Source organism: Lissotriton helveticus, chromosome 1_1 (assembly GCF_964261635.1).
Source record: "Lissotriton helveticus chromosome 1_1, aLisHel1.1, whole genome shotgun sequence".
Taxonomy (NCBI): Eukaryota; Metazoa; Chordata; class Amphibia; order Caudata; family Salamandridae; genus Lissotriton; species Lissotriton helveticus.
In genome coordinates this window covers 172,989,911-173,007,838 of record NC_136057.1, presented here as the reverse complement: position 1 = coordinate 173,007,838, position 17,928 = coordinate 172,989,911, and the positions used below count along the sequence as shown (strand labels likewise).

At 43.9% G+C, this 17,928-nt stretch overlaps 2 long non-coding RNA genes across 3 annotated transcripts in view; both read left to right on the top strand.

Annotated features, from left to right (window-relative positions):
* Nucleotides 1-17,928, top strand: part of LOC144782251 (uncharacterized) — a 649,538-nt gene that overhangs the window by 278,647 nt on the left and 352,963 nt on the right. The gene's annotated exons all lie outside the window — the stretch shown is intronic.
* On the top strand, nucleotides 405-1,467 carry LOC144782317 (uncharacterized). The gene is made up of 5 exons (XR_013601134.1): nucleotides 405-460; nucleotides 556-633; nucleotides 717-777; nucleotides 881-920; nucleotides 1,011-1,467. It is a non-coding gene; the product is annotated as an uncharacterized LOC144782317 (long non-coding RNA).

Genomic DNA, 17,928 nt, shown 5'->3' with positions numbered 1-17,928 from the left:
CTCAATGAATTATCAGAGATATATAAACTATAGGAAGTTAGTGCCTTCCTTGTGAGCCCATTGTCCCTGCACAGTTTTTAGTTTTTAGTTTTGATGTGTACTTCACACATGCACAGTACCAACTGCTTCTCTACTAGTTGCCCATCTAAATGCATGCCCGATAATTCAAGTACATAGCTCATAAATACAAGGACCACCCTTGTACTAATAGTCCATGCCGCCTGTGGAAGGTCCCTAAGTGTGCAGTTGCACCGTAGAAGCACACGATGTCAAGTAGATAGATTTGCCCGTTTTTAAGCCTCACAGACTTATTACTACAACACGCATGCGCAATAAAGCAGTGTCTCCTTTAAACAAAGCAGTCTCACTCCGGCTGATTCACTCCACGCATGCGCGAGGGTGCAGTGCGATTGTGGACGCCGGGAGCATTTGGCAACGCTAAATAAGATTCTACGAGCTGGTAAGACCATGCAAGGTTTAGATTTTGATATGTCAACTTAACATTCCGTGTGAAACTAAAAGTTTGACACGTCCTCTCTCTCTCGCCCATTTTAGAGAGACATGGAAAAACCATCTTGTGACTGAATTAATAACAGATCCCCGTCTCCTTGTGCGACCCGTGAAAACCTTCTGGTAAGATGACCGCCCCTTTATTTTATCTAGAGGGCCATTTACTAAAATCACCTAGACACTAAAATAGCATATATCTTTTCCAGGCTTCTCAGACCTATCCGCCCTAAAGCCACACGCCTGGACACACCACCTTTTATACCTGAGGTAAATTTTGTGAATATGCCTACACTGTCGGTTTGACATGTAATACAGAACTGCAGCTTACATACACATCTTTTCCATTTTTCTTTTTCTGTGATGCACACAGGTGACATTCATTCCCCGATCTCTGGACAATCTCCATATTGGTAAGCAGAGGTTTTTCTGGGTGTTGTAGTGCTCGGTAGATTTCTTTTAAATAAATGTACACAAAGTTCTTCTCTTTTTTCTTTTTTCAGAGTGACCTGGCCCTGATTCGATTCCCTTTCAACCCTTAGGGATTCGAAACGCGTAGGCCCCTTCACGCATAGCGTCTGCTCTTCTTGGTTTTGCCCTAGTGTTAATATACTGTCACACTAGTTGCTTTGAATTCTCGAATTTGCTTCCACTTATTGTTTACCTAACCACTATGACTTATTTGATTCAAATCAAAAAGAATGAGTACATTGTATAATTCATTGTAAATAATTTTGTATTTTGGTAGCAGACCTAATACCTAGCCCCATTGTTTACTTGCATTCAATTGGGCTTAGTATTGTGATATGAAGGTATGAATGTTTGTGGGATGACTGTGATATGACTGATTTTGGAATGTACGGTTGATTTTATTGCCCTATTTTTGTGTCCTAATTTTCTTTGTTGTTTAAAAATGTCCTGTTTTCTTGACAGTATACGATGAAAGTTTAAATAAATGTACTTTCAAATTGATTTTGTAAAATAAAAGAGCTATTGAATAGTATGCCCCAGCTTTGATAAATTGTCTTTGCTTTGGATGTTTGAATAAGAAGACAAATAGAGGATCAGTATTGGCACCTTCTCTTTGTTGTTTAGTGATTACGGCTCAGCCTTACTGATTAGAGCCAACCCCGGTTGTTTTTTGGACCTGGGTAAGGCAGCATTCTTAGTGCTGCTTGACATGTCGGCCGCGTTCGACACGGTGGACCACGCGGTTTTACTGGGCCGTCTTCGGAGAGCAGGTGTAACCCGCTTGGCCTTAAGCTGGTTAACATCCTATCTCTGCAACAGACAGCAAGCCGTGGCGTTGCCACCGTTTCGTTGAGCCGTGCGTCAGGTGAATCAAGGTGTACCTCAGGGGTCAGCGATCAGTCCGATCCTTTTCAACCTATACCTCCGACCCCTAATAAGTTTGATAAAGTCATTCGGCATATCAGTCATCAACTATGCCGATGACACTCAACTGATTTTTTCATTTGAGGGCAAAGAGACAGTCTCGAGGGACACCTTTCACCGATGCATGTCGGCAACAGCAGAATGGCTACGACTCAACTTGCTTCAATTCAACGGGTCGAAAACCAAAGTTCTTCACTGCTCCTTGGATCGGCTTCCTCGCCCGCTGCCGGACGACTTTTGGCCAGCCTCTATCTTGGGTACGGTGACCGCGGCCGAGTCGGCTCGCAACTTAGGGGTCTTGTTCCAGCCTAGCCTGCAGCTTGACGCCTCTGTCAACAGGACCACGGCGACTTGTATGGGCTTGCTTCGAGCCTTACGAAAAATCTTGCCGTTACTTCCTCTAGGAGCCAGGGCAGAAGTGGTGCGTAGTGCCATCCTCAGTAGGTTAGACTACTGCAAGGCACTGCTTCTGGGGGCTCCCAATATCCTGGTATCAAAGTTACAGAGGATTCAAAATATGGCAGCCAAATTTGGCTTTATCTCGCCCACGTTCTGCATCGTCATTGGCAGCACTCTCTGATCTCCACTGGCTACCTGTCCAGCAGCGGATTCTTTTTAAGGCCTCAAGCCTTGTCTTCAGGGCTTTGCATGGACTGGGACCAACGCTGCTTCAAAATCTTTTCTCCTGGTACCAAGCCGCTAGACCCCTGAGGTCTTCTTCGGCGTTCTTGGTGATGGTCCCTAAGATTTACAGAGTGAGGATGAGTGGCCGTGCCTTCAGCTTTGCGGCCGCCAAATTGTGAAACACCTTACCTCTGTCGCTGAGGAGTAGGCAAGATCTGACTTCCTTCAAGAAGGATCTTAAAACCCACCTCTTTCCAAGAGCAATGTAGTGTATTACACCTGATGGATTGTTATGGTCACAGCGCCAGGATACCCTTTGGGTGGCAGTTGCGCTTAATAAGTATACATACATACATACATACAACAAACGTTTACTTACTCTGTGCTCTAATTCCTCCTGAAAATAATCTCAATTTTTTTTGGCGGCCATGTTAGAAAACATGCTCTAATTCCTGCCGAAAATAGCCTGAATGTTTTTATTGGCGACCTTTTTGGAAAACAAGCTCTATTTCCCGGAGAGAGTTGTCCAATTGTTTTTGATGACGGACATGCTTGATGATCTTTAAAACATGCTCTAATTCCTCCCGAAAACACCCTGAATGTTTTTCTTGGCGGGCATTGTAAGAGATTGGGAAATGGTTCATTGAAAAGACTAGTTCACAAGATTGTTATTGAAAAACGATCGCGATTTTGAAAGCAACAGAAATAGGGAGAGAAAAAGACCGTTTTCTACAACATTAATTTTCTACAGTTTTGGGAAACTTGTAGTCCTGGAAGAAGTGCTATTTTCTTCAAATTGGGAACATTTGGCATTGTAAAGCAGTATAAGTGGACCAGTGATTTTAGAAGAATAAAGTCCATCAACCTTCTGGTTTGTTATTTTAACCTATTTTTTTATCTTTTTATATTTACTTATTGTTTTAACTTGTTATTTTATTATTTAACATTTCCTTCTAGCTACGTTGTATTGGATCTATATTTTCATTGTAATTATATTTTTTTATCAATATGGGTGATCAATTGATGTCCCCATGTCGGTCGCTCCAACGTTAGACAGATTAGCTGGTCTAGAACTCAGCTCTTAGAGTTCAGACTAGGTACATGTTTGCCAGTTATCCGTTGCTGCCCACTCAGCCTTGAGGGACACTCTTTTAAATGCCCACACTGTGACCATATTCTAACTCCATGGTTGAAACGGTGCTTTCATCATTCGAATCTGGCCAAACGTCCTAGTCACCCTATGACGCTGAAGGCGGGTCTGATTAATTGCCGCTCTCTTCCTCGCCACGCTAGTGAGATTTGGATGTCACTTTCTACCCATGCTTGGGATATCCTGTTGCTTACAGAGACCTGGATAAAAGAATCATCTAAACCTGACATCCACCTAGCAACACCCTCTGGCTATCGACTGGTGGGTATTAATCGAGAAGGCGCAAAAACTGGTGGAGGTCTTGCTGTCATCCTAAGATCACATTTTAATATGACTATCAGGAAACTCACAAAAATTGGGCTTATTGAAGCTATGTACTTTACCATCTTAGACTCGGCCTCTGTAATTCTGGCTGGTATCTTAGTGTACAACCCCCCCAATGCTTTAGCCTCCTCTTTAGCACTATTATTACACATGATAGCGGATCATTCCCTTAGACACACGCACTTCATAGTGCTAGGTGATTTTAACCTTCATGTTGAAAACTCCTTATGCACACATGCTACCCATTTATTAGAGACCTTGCAGGGCTTGACCATGACTCAATTAGTTCAGGGCCCGACCCACATAGCGGGCCATACTCGTGATTTGATATTCACAAATCACCCTGGGATCATAATGCATCCCTCACTTCCCCTCACATGGTCAGATCATTACCTTCTCCCTTTTGATCTAACTCTTCCTTTATTACCCAGTCCTTTAGCACTTGGCAGGGAGCATGGGAGAAAATGGCATAGAATAACATGTGCCGCCTTGGATCCTTTCTTTGCCTATCAATTAGATCCTCTATCTAACGACCTTAATGATAGAGTGGCTAAATTTAATTCCTCCGTTTTACTTGCCATTGATGCTATTGCCCCATTACAACCTATCGCCTCCGCCAGATCCCGGCCATCTGCACCCTGGACCCTGGTTCTCCCCTGTTCTGCGTGAGGAAAAGAGCCGTCGTAAAAAGTTGGAACGCAAATGGCGGCAGACTTATGATTCTGAGTCTAAAACTATTTATAAGACAGCTCAAAAAAAATTTCATAAATTAAAACGGTCCACTATGAGAGACTTTTTTGCCCAACAAATTAAGAATGCAGATAACTCTACTAAAACCCTTTTTAATATTGTAAAGGACTTTGTTAATCCCCCAGCCATGGTGTTTCAGAGCACCCCCAGCCAGTTCTTATGCAATGGTTTATCGGACTACTTTCAGGATAAAATCATTAATATAACATCTTCATTCTGTTATGCCCCCCCTATTTCTGGTGACCTTGATCAACAGAAAGTGTCACTGACTTCCTTCAAAGAGCTTACTATTGAGACTGCATTGAATGTGCTTGTCCAGTGCAAATCTTGGTCTCCTTTAGATCCTGTTCCTGCTAAGGTGATGGGCAATCTGGCTCCTCTATTGATCAGCCCACTCCTTTCTATTTGGAACACATCGTTATGCACTGGCCAATTTCCGACTGTATGGAAGCAGGCAATGCTAGTCCCAATTTTGAAGAAAGCAGACGCAGATCCTGCGCAATTTAGTAATTATCGTCCAATTTCTCTCCTTCCTAAACCGGCTAAAATCTTGGAAAAGGCCGTCCAGAAACAATTGGCTGATTATCTAGAAGCCAACCAATTATTGCATGACTCGCAGTCTGGATTTAGAACTGGTTTCAGTACTGAGACCGCTCTTCTAGAGGTGTCAGAGACGATCCGTGAGTGTGTGGATAGGGGCGAGGAGGCCATGCTGGTCCTCCTCCACCTATCCGCCGCTTTCGATACGGTGTCTCACGAGATTCTGTTGGATCGTCTGGGTCAGACTGGAATGGGAGGCTCGGTATGGACTTGGATTACGTCCTTTCTCAAAGGACGGACTCAGAAGGTCTTTCTTAGACCTTTTGAATCAGAGGGTAAACCTCTACTTTGCGGCGTGCCTCAGGGCTCCGCTTTGAGCCCTTTGTTTTTCAATGTTTATCTTGCACCTTTGGCGAAGGTGGTGGAATCTTGGGGGGTCAGAGTGATCTCTTATGCTGATGATACTCAGCTTGTGTTTTCATTTAGAGATCACTCTGACAATAATTTTACCAATTTTCACCATTGTCTCAGCAATATCTGCTCCTGGATGACCGCTAATCACCTTAGACTTAACACTGATAAGACGGAGGTCTTATTTTTTAATCAGAAAACCTCGCTGCCTGCCATTCAGTGGTGGCCGACTGTGCTTAATCCTCCTCCTATACCAGTCCAAACAGTTCGAAATTTGGGCTTTCAATTTGATAATGCACTATCCTGCAAATCACAAATCAATAAGGTCACGGCAGCTTGCTTTGGCAAACTGCGCATGATTAGAAAGATTTTCCCGTACCTCCCGCTGGACTCTCGCAGAACCATCATTCATGCCCTGATCACCTCACACCTTGATTACGCCAACAGTCTTTATGCAGGTGCCCCCTTGTACCAAATTGAACGCATGCAGATTGTACAAAATGCGGCGGCGAGATTGATTGGCAATATTCCTTACCGCCACTCGGTCGCATCCTATCGTAGGAAGCTACATTGGCTTCCCATTGCCCGTCGCATTCAGTTCAAGGTTCTGATTTTTGCTTTTCGGGCCCTCAATGGGCTGGGCCCGGGATACTTGAGAAAGAGGCTCAATCTGTCCCAGTCGGTTAGATCTCTGAGGTCAAACAACTTGCACCTCTTGGTTTTCCCTCGCTTTCGCCGTTCCAGAATTGGTGGCAGAGCGTTTGGCGTAATGACCGCTAAGCTCTGGAACAGCCTCCCATTGGATCTTAGGTTTATTTCCTCTGACTCACTATTCCGGAGCAAATTGAAAACCTGGTTGTTCACTATCCCTTAAGTGTCATTCTTCCTTTCTAGCCTGCAGTCTACAGCGCCGGGACACCCCCATTGGGCGTAGCCGTGCGCTTTACAAGCTTCAAATAATAATAATAATAATAATAATTGATGTCTGCTCCTCCAAGTTTTCTTCCTACTCCTGGTGATCCAGCAATTCTGTGGAAAGATTGGAAAAAAATATTTCTCACTTACATTTTAGCGACAGGAGCAGATAAATATGGACCCATACGGAAGCAAGCCATATTACTCCATCATCTTGGAGTTGAGGGACGTCGATTGTATGAAGAGTTACCTGAGATGTCTCTGGGAACAGGGGATGGTCAACCCATTAATGTATATAAGATGTCAATGAAAATGTTGGAATTGCGTTTTACACCTAAAGTGAATGTGGTCGTTGAGAGGCATACGTTTTTTAGTCGCAAGCTAAAAATTTATGAGGATATTAGCACCTATGTTGCTGCGCTGAGAGGTTTATCACTTAAATGCCAATTTGAAAACTTAGCGGATTCTCTTATTCGAGATCAAATAGTAAGGTGCACCAACAATAAGAGAATACAAGAGAAATTACTTATTAAAGATCCGTCTCTTGAGGAAGCAATTCAAATTGCTATAGGGTTAGAACATACCCAAATGTGGATTAAAGAAATGGAAGTTTGCAGTGATCCATTAACTAAAGATCAGAGTAATAAGAGTTGTGAAATATATTGATAAAACTAAGTTAGTTAAACAACCTATAAAAAATACTGTCAAGTCTGATGGATTTGTTGGTAATAATATGTCAAAATTTGACAGAAGAATTGGTAAATGTTAACGTTGTGGGGCACGTGGTCACATTGCTTCTAGTCCCAAGTGTGCTGCAAGAAATGCACTATGTAGAATTTGTGGTAAAAGGGGACAGCTAGCTAAGGCGTGTAGAACCAAAATCCAATCAGGACAAACTCAATCAAACCAAGTACATGAAGTGAGTGATGTTTCTGATGATATGCGAGAGCTTATGTTATGTATTGATGGTTACAACGACACTTGTGAGTAGGGTCAGGTGTACAGTAATGATTTAGAATCGCTTTGCAATCACTCAATTTTGGATTGTGATGTAGTTAGGGAGAGCACTTCATTATTAACCAAACCTCATTGCATCATAAAATTAGATTCATATGATGTTAATATGCTTGTAGATTCGGGCAGTCTTTACACTTTGTTATCCATGGATATGTATTGTGAAGTGTGGAAAGATGGATCTGATGCTGACTCGTGGAGTAAGCCTGACATTAGAGCTGTCGGGTCTGGGGGAAAAACCATTGACATAATTAGTCTCAAATGGGTGATAATATCTTTTAAAGGAAAGAAAGTTTATTGAAGAGTGTATTTGACTAAACAGGGTTCGAATATGTTGGGTTGGCGTCATCAAAAAGATTTAAATATTATCCTCAACCCAAATGCTGAAGAACCTGTTATGTATACTGTTGTGCATGATGTTAATTCTGTCTATCAAAATGACTTATTTGAGAAGTTCTCAAGAGTATTCTCTGATGATCTAGGAAAATTGAAGGACTTCTCGCACAAAATTATTTTAAAGAAAAATGCTGTTCCCGTGGTACACAAGGTTAGAAATGTTCCCCATCTAATGAGAGCCATTGCAATGTGAACTCAAAAAGCTTCTTGCTCAAGGAATTATTGAACCAATTGAGGCCTCTGAATGGTTGGCTCCGATTGTCGCAGCGCCAAAAGATGGGAACAAAATCCTTTTGTGTGTGGACTTGCGTGATTTAAACAGGAATATTTGGGTGGATAGGCAACCTTTGCCATATATTTCGGAAATGCTTACAGCAATGGGAGGTGGTACTGTTTTCAGTGTAATAGACATGTCTATGGCGTATCATCAGATAGATTTGGAAAGTGGGTCGAGACATCTTACCTCTTTTGTTACGCCGTTGGGGGCATTTAGATATTGTAGGATGCCTTTTGGTTTAGCATCTGCCTCTGCGGTATTTGAGAGAGTCATGGAAAAGATTTTTGGAGACATGAATGATGTTTTATGCTTTCAGGATGATGTCTTGATTGTGTGGAAAGATAATGTGCACCATGATACGATTCTGAATGAGGTGTTGAAAAGGATGGATGACAATAGATTGACTATTAAGAAAGAGAAATGTCAGTTGAAAAAGGATAGTGTAACATATCTTGGACATGAAATTTGCAAAGATGGTATTAAGCCTAAAAAATGTATCATTGCTGCAGTCAAGAGACTCTCCCATCCTGAAAAATAAGGATGAACTTAAGTCATTCTTAGGACTTGCGGAATATTGCTCAAAATTTGTCAAAGGTTTTACAGAAATTGTTGAATCATTGAGGTTGCAGATGAAAAAAGGAGTTATGTTTTCTTGGAATGGTAGTTGTGATTAGGCATTCAACAATATAAAAAAAGTATCATTAGTGCTTCTACTCTTGGCCATTTTAATGTTAAGGATAGAACATTTGTTACAAGTGATGCAAGTGCAGTAGGGATTGGAGCTGTTTTGACTCAGTTGAGCAATGGTGAGGAAAAGATCATTGGATTTCCTTCCAGAAGATTACGAGATGCAGAATTATCATATTCTGTAATAGAGAGGGAAGCCTTAGCGTGTTGTTGTGGGATCAAGCACTTTAAGTACTTTGCATGGGGTCTTCCTTGTAATGTGCGAACTGATCATAAACCATTAGTTCATCTTTTTAAAGGAGGTAGAGAGAAGGAAATGTTACCCCTAGAATTTCAAGATGGATTTTATCTGTTCTCGGTTTCAATTTTGTTGTTGAATATGTTAAGGGTCTCAAGAATGTGGTAGCGGACTATCTATCAAGGATGTCAATTGAGGGTGTGGAAAATATTATGGATGACATGATTGATGTAGTACATGATGTTAAAAGAGTTAAACATGCTTTTTGCAAGGAAGAATGGACAAGGGCAATGTCAAATGATGAACTTCTGCAAGAAGTGATTACTTGTGTTTCTCATGGGTGGCATCAAAACAATATTGAAAATGTTAAACTCAGAAGTTTCTACCATGTTGAGGCCGACTTGAGTGTATGTGAAGATAAATTGTTGAGAAGATATCAATTTGTACCACCAGTAAGTTTGAGAGGGAAAATAATAAATATTGCTCATGAGGGACACTTAGGCAGAAACATGACTAAGAGAAGGGTTCGACAGCCGTATTGGTGGCCTGGAATGGATAGAGAGATTGAAGATGCAGTAAGAGAATGTTATGCTTGTGCTTAAGCGGATAAAACAAAAGTTATAAGGCAACCGCCACTGGTATGTAGATCTTTTCCTAAACGTCCATGGGAAAGAGTGGCAATTGATTTTCTAGGGCCAATTGCTAAGCTTGGTTCTCGCAGTAGGTTTTTGATGGTCATTGGAGACTCCGGTATTTGCACCGTGGGGCCAAAGTGCTGTCCCTCACCTCTTGACTTGCGCTTCAGACCCTAGCGCCTCTGTATCCCCGCCAGCGCCGTCGCTGCCAGGACACCGCAGCGCGGCAGCCGGGATAGGGAACCACATTCCCCAGGAACCTCAGCGGCTGGACGCCGCCTCCACCAATCAGAGTGTGCCCGAAGGCGCTTGAAAGGAAGGACTGCCCTTGGGGGAGCGGGAGACTCCGGTATTTGCACTGTGGGGCCAAAGTGCTGTCCCTCACCTCTTGACTTGCGCTTCAGACCCTAGCGCCTCTGTATCCCCGCCAGCGCCGTCGCTGCCAGGACACCGCAGCGCGGCAGCCGGGATAGGGAACCACATTCCCCAGGAACCTCAGCAGCTGGACGCCGCCTCCACCAATCAGGGTGCGCCCGAAGGCGCTTGAAAGGAAGGACTGCCCTTGGGGGAGCGGGAGACTCCGGTATTTGCACCGTGGGGCCAAAGTGCTGTCCCTCACCTCTTGACTTGCGCTTCAGACCCTAGCGCCTCTGTATCCCCGCCAGCGCCGTCGCTGCCAGGACACCGCAGCGCGGCAGCCGGGATAGGGAACCACATTCTCCAGGAACCTCAGCGGCTGGACGCCGCCTCCACCAATCAGGGTGCGCCCGAAGGCGCTTGAAAGGAAGGACTGCCCTTGGGGGAGCGGGAGACTCCGGTATTTGCACCGTGGGGCCAAAGTGCTGTCCCTCACCTCTTGACTTGCGCTTCAGACCCTAGCGCCTCTGTATCCCCGCCAGCGCCGTCGCTGCCAGGACACCGCAGCGCGGCAGCCGGGATAGGGAACCACATTCCCCAGGAACCTCAGCGGCTGGACGCCGCCTCCACCAATCAGGGTGCGCCCGAAGGCGCTTGAAAGGAAGGACTGCCCCTAGCGTCGCGGGACGCGAGCGGGACGCCCGGGGCGAAGCCCGGGCAAAGGGCGGGCCCTCTACGGCCCTCAGCGGCACGAGAATGACGGGGACGGGCCAGACCCCTTGGGATTTCAACTAAAGAAGGTACAGTGTCCATTCTCGTTTGTTGAAGAATTAAGGCCATCCTGTTTTATCAATTTCAATACACCACATACAGTATGACTTCCAAGGGGGCCTATCCCATCTTCTTCCAAAAACATCGCCCGGACCAGGAATTGGACATGTCCACCCAGAGCCATCTGACTCTCCTCACCATTAGAGACACAGATTCCGATGACTGCCGTCAACTCCTAGACCCAATTCAAACCCTCCCACAACCCTCTGCCAGGACAGAAAAAGTATCTTATTGGGAGGAATTAAATGCCTTATGCGGGACAAATTTTATCCCAGTTGTACCCCCTTCCCCCGTAAAAGACCCTACCATCGACCCCTGTGCGGATAAACATTGTGAGACATCCCGATCACCGAAGGAGGATAGCAGCCAAATTATTGGACTTACACAGGGTCACTGTGTAAAAAGGAAGCACAACGAAACAAACTGTACTGATTCCCCATCGCCTGTTATTATTTCAACCCCATCCAAGGCGCACACTGGAACATTGGAGAGTGAAGTAGCATCCTCCTACCTACCACTATTGCCCCACTTTGAATCGATGTTAAGATCTGTGCTATCACCCCTGCTTGACCAAATTAACATCTTAGGGGATAGGTTGACAAGCCTAGAGGCTATTATTAAAGCCAATTCTTCTTCATCTGCTATATCTATTTGTGCCCCACCTCCTACTGTCCCCAAAGTGCCTTTCATCACAAAAACTGTCCCAACTGTAAGTACTAAAATCGCCCATACAGCAGTGCGATCTCCTAAGAGAATATCTTCAACTACTCCGAATATTCCTTGTAAACCTGGGTTACCTAACTCCTCTACTACTAGAGCAGAACCTAAGAGAGCAGCTTGCATAAATTTGCCCCCAGAAGCAGCACCCTTTGTGCTTGTTCTTGCAGGAGTACCTCCACTTCCCCACGGGAAACCTGAAAGCCACCAGGACCTATATCACAAAGTCCGGTTTTGGCTATCAAAAAATAGACCCCTCCCACCCAATAAAAACGGTGGCATCCTGAGCGTCAGAAGGGTGGGTTGGTTGGGGTCATCAGCCAAAGAAATTCCCGGGGACCTAATTTTAGTTAAATTTAAGGACAGACAGACAGTCCCCTACTTACGATCCTGCAAACCCCATGAAAAAGATGGCTCCATTTCCGTTTGGGATCTGCATGATTTCTACCCGAGTTCCCCACACATCCCCTTACCAAGATCAATAGCCCCACGTAATCACTTGTTAGGAAGGGATTCTATCAATTATTAACTTTCTTACTCCCTATTAGAACAGCTCTAGTTATGAGAAACCAGCAGCAAAATGTTTATGTAAATTAGTATCATGTAAATATGTACCGTGGTTTTATTGAAGTTTGTATTTATTTTCTATGGATGTATACTTTTATGATTTCTTTGTGAAATCGAATAAAGTTTGATTTGATTTGACTACCATTCAAAGTGGTTTGAAGTAGAGAGCACAGAATTTATAAATACTCAAAAGGTTGTTGATTTTATGGAAAGAGTGTTTATAAATGAAGGGATACCTAAGACACTGGTGTCAGATAATGGTGTTCAGCTGGTGTCGAAAGAAAGGCAGGAATTTCTTTCAAAACTTGGGATTATTCATGAGAGAGTTGCTTTGTTTAAGCCACAAGCCAATGGTTTGGTGTAACGAATTAACCAACTAATTATGGACAATATCCAGTTGTCCCTAGCTAATGGATTATCATTGCGTGAAGAATTGAAAAAATTGGTGTGGTCTTATAGAATTACACCGCATTCGATAACAGGAGTTTCTCCATTTATATCTTTGAAAGGACGTGAACCTGGTGCCAAAGAGGTTCCTGGTTGGTTGAAAGTGAAAGATTGTGTGTGGGTTGACAGAAGTGCGGTCGAAGATAAAGTATTTAAAATGCAAACTGAGTCTGCTAAGTATTATAATGGAAAGAAGGATGTGAAAGAAATTGAATTTGGAATTGGTAACTGGGTGACCGTAAAACGTGGTGGTGTAACTACAAAGGGTGATAGCAAATTTTCTGCACCGATACAAGTGAAGTCTGTAAAAAGAAATTCTTTCTGATGGATCAGCCTGGAGTACTGGAAACATGTAAATGTTGTGCTCCAGTACATGTTTCTGAAAATTTATATTTTTGGAATGTAAAGATAGAAATTTTATTATATCCATTTAAGTTTATTTTTATATGTAAAAATGTATACATTTTTGTTTAATATATATTGAGTAAGGAGATGTGTAGAGTTCTGCATGTCATCATTAGAATGTTAGTCATGTTGCTAGGATGGAATGTTAGCTTTTGATTATAGGAGTTAGTCTGTGAGCTGTGAAGCTGTGCTGGAGGTATCTACCTTTACTCTCCAATAAAGCAATTTATCTTTCATCAAATTGATTGGAAATTGGATCTTTTCGATACTGCAAGACTAATTTAATATGGTACAAACAGGTCATGAAGCAAATACTGCAAGGCTCGTTTAACGCGGTGCAAACATTTCATGGATCAGATACTGTGAGGTTTGTTTAAGCTGGTGCAGACATGTCATGGAGCAAATACTGCGAGGGTCATTTAACACGGTGCAAACGTCTCATGAAGCAGATACTGCGAGGCTCATTTAACGCGGTGCAGACATGTAATGGAGCAGATACTGCGAGGTTCATTTAACGGAGTGAAAACATGTCAAGGTGCAAACTACAACTATTCAAAACTGGCTCAGTTCTGCCATAAATACATGCCTTCCACAGAAAAATAAAAACCAAATTCCACTCCATCCTCCTGCTCCTTGGTTTACTGATGCCCTTAGACTGGAAAAAACAACCTGTAAAAATCTTGAGCGCAGATGGCGTGCCCACTATGATCCCGCACAAAAATCATTATATAAAGCAGCCCTTCTGAACTATCATGCAAACTGTGCATTAGCTAGAGCTGAATTTGCTAAAACAACTATTGAAAATGCCCAAAATCGGCCCAAAGCACTTTTTAAAATAGTCCAGGAATTATCTGGTTCATCCTGCCAACCAAAAGCACCCTCCCTGGACTCTGCACAGTGCAACGTTCTGGCGGAATTCTTTAAAAATAAAATCGACAAAATCTATGAGGAGTTCAAAGACCCAAATATTTTTCCATCAGTCCCGAACTCCCCGGAAAGTTTGTCCAAATCAGGAAAAGTTATTAGTAACCCCGTCTTAGCTACTCACCCCCAGCTTCTAACCAACTGGGTCCCCCTTAACCTGCTTTCATTATACGAAATTATAACAACTATCAAGTCTGGCTCTCCCCTTGACCCCTTTCCCCCCCAAATCCTTCCTTCACTTGACACTCCTTCCCTCACGCTCATTTTAGAGCTTCTGAACAGCTCTTTGAGAGAGGCTGAAGTCCCTAAAGCATGGAAACATGCCATGGTCTCACCTCTTCCAAAGAAATCCACCGCAGATCCAAACGACCCCTCTAATTTTCGTCCAATTTCGTTGTTGCCCCTATTCTCCAAAATTTTGGAGAAACATATTGTCTCCCAACTCACTCACTTCACAGAATCCAATCACCTTCTTCACACATCCCAATCCGGTTTTAGGACCGGATTTTCAACGGAATCCACCTTACTTGGGGTCTCTGAAACCATACGCCGGCAAGTGGATGATGGGGAGACCGTGGCACTTATATTACTCGACCTAAGTGCCGCATTTGACACGGTCTCCCACACCATCCTCCTTAACACCTTGCAAACCTATGGTATCACAGGACCGGCACTGGCTTGGCTTAGAAGTTTTCTCTCTGAGAGAACTTTTCAAGTATTTTCTGCCACATCCTCTTCTCAACCCCATAATCAACCTTATGGGGTTCCCCAGGGCTCGATACTCAGCCCTTTATTATTTAATTTATACATCAGTCCCCTTGCCCGCTTAGCCGAACAATCTGGGTTGACAATCTACTCATATGCTGACGACACCCAGATTGTTTATTCACTCTCGGCAAATGCACATTCCAACCCATCTTCCCTCCATTTGGGCCTTACCAACATTGCCAATTGGATGTTTGAGAATAAGCTAAAACTCAATGGAGGAAAGACAGAACTACTTTTGTTTGGAAAACAAACCTCCTTGTGGGGCCCACAACATTGGCCCTCTCAGATGGGGCCAACACCCACCCCCTCTAACACTGCTCGCAACCTGGGCATAATTTTTGATGAAAACCTATCCATGAAACAACAAACGGTTAGAGTGGCAGCCACGTGTTTTACCATACTCAAGTGGCTAAGGAAAATCAGGTGGATGCTCCCCCAGAATACACTAAAAACTGTAGTCCAAGCTCTAATTACATCTAGGCTGGACTACGGCAACATCTTATACCTGGGAGTATGCAAGGATGTTACTAAGAAACTCCAAACAGTGCAAAATGAAGCTGTGAGACTGATATGCATGTTACCAAAAAGATCCTCTACGTCATCTGATCTCCGGAGTCTCCATTGGCTCCGGATTGAACAACGAGCAAAATTTAAAGCTCTATGTTTCATGCATAGAATTAAGGCTGGTAAGGCCCCTGCATATCTGAGCTCCTTGGTTAAACAATACGTCCCTACTAAAACTTTACGTTCCTCGACTCAACCTAAGTTCCAGGTACCCAGGATCAATCGAGTTAGACAAGGAGGTCGCTCTTTTTCCTATCTGGCCCCCTCGTTATGGAATTCCCTTCCAATTCAACTCCGCACAAATGAATGCTATTTGCAATTCCGTAAGAACCTGAAAACATGGTTGTTTAACCAATAATTAAACATCATCTGCTCTATTTTCTCTTTCCCCTTGTTACCTGTTTCAGTTTCTTTCTTAGCGCCGGGAAACCTTAGGGTAGCTGTTGCGCTCTATAAAAATAAATATAATAATAATAATAATAATAATACTGCGAGGCTCACTTAACATTGTGCAGACATGTAATGAAGCAGAGACTGCGAGGCTAATTTAAGTCAGTGCAGATGTGTCATGGAGCAGATACTGCAAGGTTAATTTAAGTCTGTGCAGACACGTCATGGAGCAGATACTGTGAGGTTCATTTAAGCCGGTGCAGATACTTCCTGAAGCAGATACTGCGAGGTTCATTTAAGCCGGTGCAGACACGTCATGGAGCAGATGCTGTGAGGTTAATTTAAGGAAGTGCAGACACGTCATGGAGCAGATTCTGCGAGGTTCATTTAAGCCGGTGCAGACATGTCATGGAGCAGATTCTGCGAGGTTCATTTAAGGTGGTGCAGATGCGTCATGGAGCAGATACCGTGTGGTTCATTTAAGCCCGTGCAGACACTTCTTTGAGCAGATACTGCGAGGTATGCTGGTGCAGGCACGTCATGGAGCAGATACTGCGAGGTTCATTTAAGCCGGTGCAGATGCGTCATGGAGCAGATACTCTGTGGTTTATTTAAGCCGATACAGACACGTCTTTGAGCAGATACTGAGAGGTTCATTTAACCTGTTCAGGCGCGGCATGGAGCAGACACTGCGAGGTTAATTTAAGCCGGTGCAGACTCATCATGGAGCAGATACTGCGAGGTTCATTTAAGCTGATGCAGACTCATCATGGAGCAGACACTGGAGGTTCATTTAAGTCGGTGCAGACATGTCGTGATGCAGCCACTGCAAGGTTTATTTAAGTTGGTGCAGACATGCCGTGATGCAGACACTGCGAGGTTCATTTAAGTCGGTGTAGACTTTTCGTGATGCTTGCACTGGCAAGAAGGAGATTGTAGGTGCAAGAACACATTGCCTGTGTTCTTTCAGACTCTTAACAAACATAATAATAGAAAGCATCGCATACACTTTGTGACTCTTCCGTGTAATTTTCTTGTTTACTTACGGCACATAATGTTTCACTGAAACAGGCCCTCAACCTGCTAGGCTATCTTTGAAGATGGTGCAGAGAGCTGCAGTGTGGTCAGAAGCTTACCAAATGAATATCAATTAAGAAAGCCATGTATCTGATTTATGAGAAGATCCATCATCATTTAAAGGCAGGGCCGGGTTTAGCGCTGGTGGCGCCCTTTACGACATTGTCTGTTGGCGCCCCCCTCCACGGATTCCCTCACCACCGCCCTTTAACAGTGCCCCACAAGTCTCCAGAACCACTTGTATCGCGCACAAATACTCTAGAGTCTCCTGGCGCGTAAGTGAACTGTGGTGGAGCGAGCATGAGCCATTTAAATGAGCTGACTAAACAGGTGCGTCTTTAAGCGTTTTTTAAAAAGTCGGAAGTCTTGAGTATGTGGGTAGAGCATTCCAGGCAGCTGCTGTTTTGACAGAAAGAGACTGGCCCCCCAAGCTTGATCTGCGAAACCGCGGAATAACCATCCGACGTAGAGAAGCAGACCGCAGGGATCGATTGGGCACATACAGAGCAAAGCGTCTCCTAAGGTAAACAGGTCCTTGGCCATGAAGTGCCCTGTGAGATAAGGTAAGAGCTTTGAATTGCACCCGCTGGGCCACAGGCAGCCAGTGAAGATCCTGCAAATGCTGCCGAACACTAGATCTCCTAGAGATGTTAAACAAAAGTCTGGCTACAGCATTCTGTATATTTTGAAGTTTTTTCTGCAAATACCCAGGAATGCCAATGAACAAAGCATTGGCATAGTCGAGGTGGGAAAGAATAAGGGCACGGGCTACCATCTCTTTGGCCTCTCTTGGGAGCAGGGGAAAAAACCTTCTTAAGGCCTTACGGGTGCCAAAGCAGACTCCGGTAAGTTTTTTAACATGATCTGAGAACCGGAGATCTTCAATAAACCACACCCCTGAGTTTTTTGCCCGGCCTCCCTCTGAGTTAGGACAAGGGAAATCTGGAGGCTACAAAGATTCTCTGAAGGCCGGGGGAACTGGCCATACAAGAGAACCTCCGACTTGTCTTCATTGCAC